The sequence below is a fragment of the Nelumbo lutea genome, chromosome 3 (genome assembly GCF_056320005.1).
Source record: "Nelumbo lutea isolate HS-2025 chromosome 3, American lotus-T2T, whole genome shotgun sequence".
Taxonomy (NCBI): domain Eukaryota; kingdom Viridiplantae; phylum Streptophyta; class Magnoliopsida; order Proteales; family Nelumbonaceae; genus Nelumbo; species Nelumbo lutea.
The window spans coordinates 108986726-108992725 of NC_142686.1; positions in this window are offsets into that span (position 1 = coordinate 108986726).

The window sequence follows — 6000 nt, forward strand, 5'->3', positions numbered from 1 at the left end:
GGCATGGGGACAGCGAGGAGTTCTGATGACAAGGGGAATGGACTGAAAGAATAGGAGTAACCTTTACCTCATCTGAGCTCGCTTCCTCTTTACCTCTGAGCTCAGGTAGGACGCGAGTGGTAGTTCGGCGAGCTCGTCGGTGCCTTCGCGGCTACTTGGAAGGTCCGGTGTTGGCACTACTTGCTTCAGTGTTGCCAAGCTCAACGGGCCAGGGCTACTGGTGGTAGTTTGCGGCTAAGGCGTCGAACTGGTTTTCCGCGAGTGGGAGCCTGAACCGAGAGCGTCGAGGTGCTGCTGACTTGATAGGTCGGGAGGTCCTCGATCCATAGGCGTGCTGCGAAGCGGGGGTAGTTGGTCTCTTCCTTCTACCAGGGGATGAGGCTTGGCTTCTAGAGGGGTTCTGAGCCTAGGAAGCTTCTCCCCAGTGGAGGCACCCGCCCTGAGGAGAGGGCTTGACTTGCTTGATAGCAGTAACCTTTACCTCATCTGAGCTCGCTTCCTCTTTACCTCTGAGCTCGGGTAGGACGCGAGTGGTAGTTCGGCGAGCTCGTCGGTGCCTTCGCGGCTACTTGGAAGGTCCGGTGTTGGCACTACTTGCTTCAGTGTTGCCAAGCTCAACGAGCCAGGGCTACTGGTGGTAGTTTGCAGCTAAGGCGTCGAACTGGTTTTCCGCGAGTGGGAGCCTGAACCGAGAGCGCCGAGGTGCTGCTGACTTGATAGGTCGGGAGGTCCTCGATCCATAGGCGTGCTGCGAAGCGGGGGTAGTTGGTCTCTTCCTTCTGCCAGGGGATGAGGCTTGGCTTCTAAAGGGGTTCTGAGCCTAGGAAGCTTCTCCCCAGTGGAGGCACCCGCCCTGAGGAGAGGGCTTGACTTGCTTGATAGCAGGGTGCCGAGGTAGGAGTTGTGGTTGGCTCTAAGGCAGTTGAGGGAACTGTTGTTGGTAGCGGTACTAGGAGACGTGATGTAGTACCTGCTACTGGTAGAGTTGGTGTTGCTGAAATTGCAGCATTTGGGCTTGCATGGGCCGCATGTATTGCATCAAATCATCTAGTTGGTTCTGGCTAGTCGCCAGGGGGACAATGGTTGGTTTAGCGAAGGTTGTCTCAATAGAGGGGGAAGGGGAACATTCACAGGTGCCACTGTTCATGGCACATTCAGGCTAGGGATTCCGTCCACCGAGAGGGGGATGGTGAACTGCCCGAAGCAGATAGTGGGGGGCTGAGGGTGTTCCCCGATGGCATTCAGGTCGGCGTTACGTTTATCGCTGCTGGAGGAAGTCATGAATGCTAAGTTTTCTTTCTTTAGAAAAGAGCTAGAGGTTGGGGGAGGCTTTTTGAAGCGTTCCCACAAACGGTGCCAAATGATGATGCACGATTCGGTCGGTCCTAACTGCCGGTAACCTTGCCTTTGACGGAGCAGGAGATGCCTGAAACAGGGAGAAAGCAAGAGATTCCCAGGGGAGGAACCCGGTGGGAATGCTCCGATGCTCAAGTTAGTACTCTTGAGAAGGCAAGGAGGATGAGAGATTTTGAGACCAGAAGGCGCAAAGTGCCACTTACCTTTACTCTAGGGGAAGAGGGCCTTTTATAACCACACTGGTGCACTCACTCCCAAGCCTCTGCCAGATCATGTGTAATCGCCTCTGGGGGGGGGCAAACATAACCGCCACTGACTTCTCTGTCAAGGCTATCTCTGCAACGACTGAGATGGCGGTAGCAGGTGGCCGTTGGAGTGCGGCTGTCATTTGTCAAATCCCTGATCAGTCAGGCGCACTGCCTTAGAGTACAGACTTCTTTGTCATGTACGGTTATTCAGTCATGCGACTTGGAGCCGAATTGCCGGGGTGGTGCCCAAGGTGAAGTGTTGTGTTCGGATAGGAGTGTGGCCCGGACTGACCCGATGTCGGTCAGTCCGGGCTTTGCCCTTCGCGGGCTTCCTTGTAAGGCTCATGATTTCTAGGGAAAGCTCAGGTTCTACCTTCTGGGAAGCATGGGTTCCTTTTGTGGAGCTCGGGGCCTCTCCTCTGGGGGAGCTCGGGCCTCTTTTTGGGATATGGCTATGTCGTTGTGCCGAGCTGACACTCCTGCGAGGTCATACCCAGTTGCTTCCATGTGTCGCACAGCCAAGGGGTTGGGCCAAATCTACCTCCATTAGGTTTCAAGTTAAAATCATACCTCCTCTACTTCGACTACAATCAACCAAATAAAACTGTGGATGTTCTAGATCGATTCCAAGTTGTAAAAACCACAACAAGTTCGCAATAAATATGAGCATAGATTGCTAGCAATGCGAATGAACCAACTTCGAAGTAAATCGAGAAAAAGACAAGGATTGATTGAGGCAACCCATGACTGACCTTCAAGGGTGGAAAATCTGTTGACAATCCTCTCTGTTCATCGAAACAACCCAAGATTCAGAACCCGAATCGTAGAGAAAAAGACATGGATCTCTAGTTGTAATTTTTTTATCAAAAAGCAAAAAGAGAAGAAGACTTACCGATCAACTCTGTAGAGGACTCTTCCACGAATCGACGGTGGATACTCTTCCTGAATATGAGCTTGGGGAAGAAGCTTTGCCCTAAGCTTGTTAAAAATACAAGGGTATTTTCGACTTGGAAAAGTAAACTTACCCACCCCTGAGGTGGGTAAGTTTTTCCCAGGGTAAGTAGCCTTAAACCTATCTAGGGGAAACTTTAACTTCCGTGAGCCCAACGTGTTATTGCAAAAGAACATGGGAAAGTTGGTCTACTTTTCCACCTCAACTTACCGCTAAACAAACGAGGCCTAAAGGATAAATTACAAAGACCCCTATACTATGGGGTATGTGACAAATACCCCATGTACTTTGTTCTGCGACAAAGACCCCCTATACTATGACTGCGAGATGAAGACCACCGTTGCAATATTTTTAATCCCCATACTACCCTTATAATAAATATTGGACAATTGGAAGAAAACACTGTTCATCATCCCCGATCTCACGATACACGAACAGCAGTTGCGGTTCCTGCAAGTCTTATTCCTCCTCCCAAAGCCCTGTGTTAATAAACCCTTGTCATTGACATTGTTTATTTATTTGTTTTTTCCTCCATTTAAAACAAAAGACTTCTGAAACATTCACCTACTGCTATATAAGACAAAAACTAATACACTAATCAAAGCCAACCCAGATTCTTTGATCCGCAGCACGTCTCGTCTAGAAATTGTGCAGTGTGATGCAAGTCCAAATAAAAATTCAGGCATTATATTGTCTAATGTTTCCTTCCCAATTCTCAATCATCTGCAAGGTCAGAGTACATAACACTAGGACTTTGGTTAGGGGAAGAAGCAGCCCAGGCCCAGCACGCACGACATCACTAGCAGGGGCATAGTGAATTATATACTTACAGATGAACACCACTTTTCTTTGATTCCACGTGTCCATCAAGCATTGCAATTGCTTGCTGCAATGCAAGACGCATGCTCTTGCGCGCGTGGGATTCCTATTTTGCTTTTCCTGTTCCTCCACTTGAAAGTAGCTGGAAAGGCTTCCAAATCCATCGGCAGCCTTGGCCGTAGTTATCATCCTCAAAACGAACGTTAGACATCGTGCTCGAGTCGAGCTAAGCTCGAGCTTATGATTTTTTATTCGAGTCAAGTTCGAGCTGTTTCGAGCCGAGCTGAGCTTCAAATTATTTGGCTCGGTTCGGTTCGAATCCACCCCTAGTTTTAAGGAACCTCTTTCTTTCTCTCTTTGATTAATCTGTTTTATAAAAATGTATTTTTTTATTTAAGAATAAAAAATGGATTTTTAATGTTTAGTTCACCCGAACAAATCTTAGCTCCATTGTACAATTGGGGTAGATGCCAACTCGGAATTGATGCCAATACACAGGCGGGTATTGGTGTTATAGGTAGAGCTATTTTAAAATTTGAATTGTTATATGTCTGCAATGAAATTCAGAATTTTGAGGTGGAGTGCAGTCTAAAATCCCAATATAAAATTCATTTAAAGTACATTTGAATAACAATAATTGTTAAAATTTTATTATTAATGACAAGTAATTCATAAACTAAAAATAATAAGCATATATTAGTAATTACTTAAATACATTATTTACATAAAATAATAAAATTTATTAAATGATAAAAAGAATTATTAATTATTATTATTCATAAAAAATTATAATTATAATTGTAATTTTTTAAAACTGGATATAAAATTGTTAATTAATAATTTTAACCCTTTTGCTTCAACTTCTCTTTAACAAAGATCGTACATCACACGGGTATTTTTTATCGTGGAAGGGAATTTTTTCATCTTAATCTTATTGTCCAACAATGAATGATTCTATAGATTCTAATTTTCTCTGTGGGTATGATTCATTTATTGATGATTCTGATGATACGACGATAAAATATGAGTTTGATCATTATTTAGAGGATAAAGTTTTGCCAAGAGATCCAGATTTTGATATATTGGCTTGGTGGAAGTTCAATGGAATTAAGTATCCAACATTGCAGAAGATTGTTATGAACATTTTAGCTATTCTCGTTTCAATAATGGCTTTCGACTCAGCTTGTAATACCGGTGGTAGATTGATGAGTCCTCATCGCAGTAGACTTGAAACGGCTTTCGACTCTGCTTGTAATACCGGTGGTAGATTGATGAGTCTTCATCGCAGTAGACTTCATGTTGAAACTTTTGAAGCGTTTAACAACATTTCTTTCCATTTTTACACATTTTTAATGTAAAATGTGATGAAAATAATATTTTAATATTATATAAATTATAATGTTTTATATTTTAATTATATTGTTTTATTTATTACACCACAAGTTACTCGTCTGACTAGCAAGGAAATGAACTCGTCTGACTAGGGGGAGTGCTACCCCTTGGCTTGTGTAGAACAGCAAGGTTTTATATATATATATAAAAAGAATGATATAACTTTGTTTTAAATTTTACTTTTAGATTACAATACAAATAAACAAAGTAAGACAAAACGTGAAACAAAATGAAATAAAAGCGAAAACAAAATTAAACTAGAATTTGCATTATTTTCATTTGCACTCTACTAGTGCAAATAGTATTTACTATTTACTACTGATGTATATACTAAAGTAATTTCCACCTGATTATATATAACATTTTTTGTTAATCATTTTAAGATGTTCGATCCCCACCCAATTTCAACCGGAACCGGATGCTAAACAATTAATCCAATGTTGTTGGTGAGAGGGACGAGTCTTAATGATCCAATGGTCTTCCTACATAGTTGTGGGTGTGGAGATCGGCTCATTTCTTGACAGAGCTCAGCCTGGTGCCACTCTATGCATATACTGATATAAACCACAATGCTTTTAAAACCGGACCAGACCAGAAAAACCAGGACCAGTTTCATTTTACCCCAAAACCATTGATTTTGGTCAACAAACTGCTGAATTGACCGATTAATCATTCGAATGGTTTTGACCATTTTCCATTTTTTTTAATTTTTTAGTCGGAACGGCCCGGCCATTTGAGTCAAACAGTCAGAACGTTCGAACCAATAACCAGACCCCTGACAGGTTCAGTCACCGGTTCGTTTTAAAAAACCCATGATACACCACCAGTTTGCGTCCAATCATTCCCTTATGCTAATTCTGAGTTGGGTTGCAGCCAGAGATCAAAACTTTGTAACGTATTAGTCCATACGGGTCAACATGACAACATGAATAGAATCTGTGGTTCATCAATAGGCAAGATACTTTGTTACCAAAAAATATGCAAAATAAGAAAAGGACTCCAAAGAAAATAATCACCCTTGAAAATAATTACCAAACAAACTGAAATTTTTAGTAATTTTTCAAGGATGACCACTTGAAAAAGCAGTAATAATCGGCAAGAAAGAATCATCTTCAATGCCAAACATACCTAGAAAAGTACGATACACCACATCCGGCGTATCAGACCCTATTGACAATTGACTATTTGGTCGTATCCACTATCCAGGTCAAGCTGTAAAAACGGCCTAAGCTA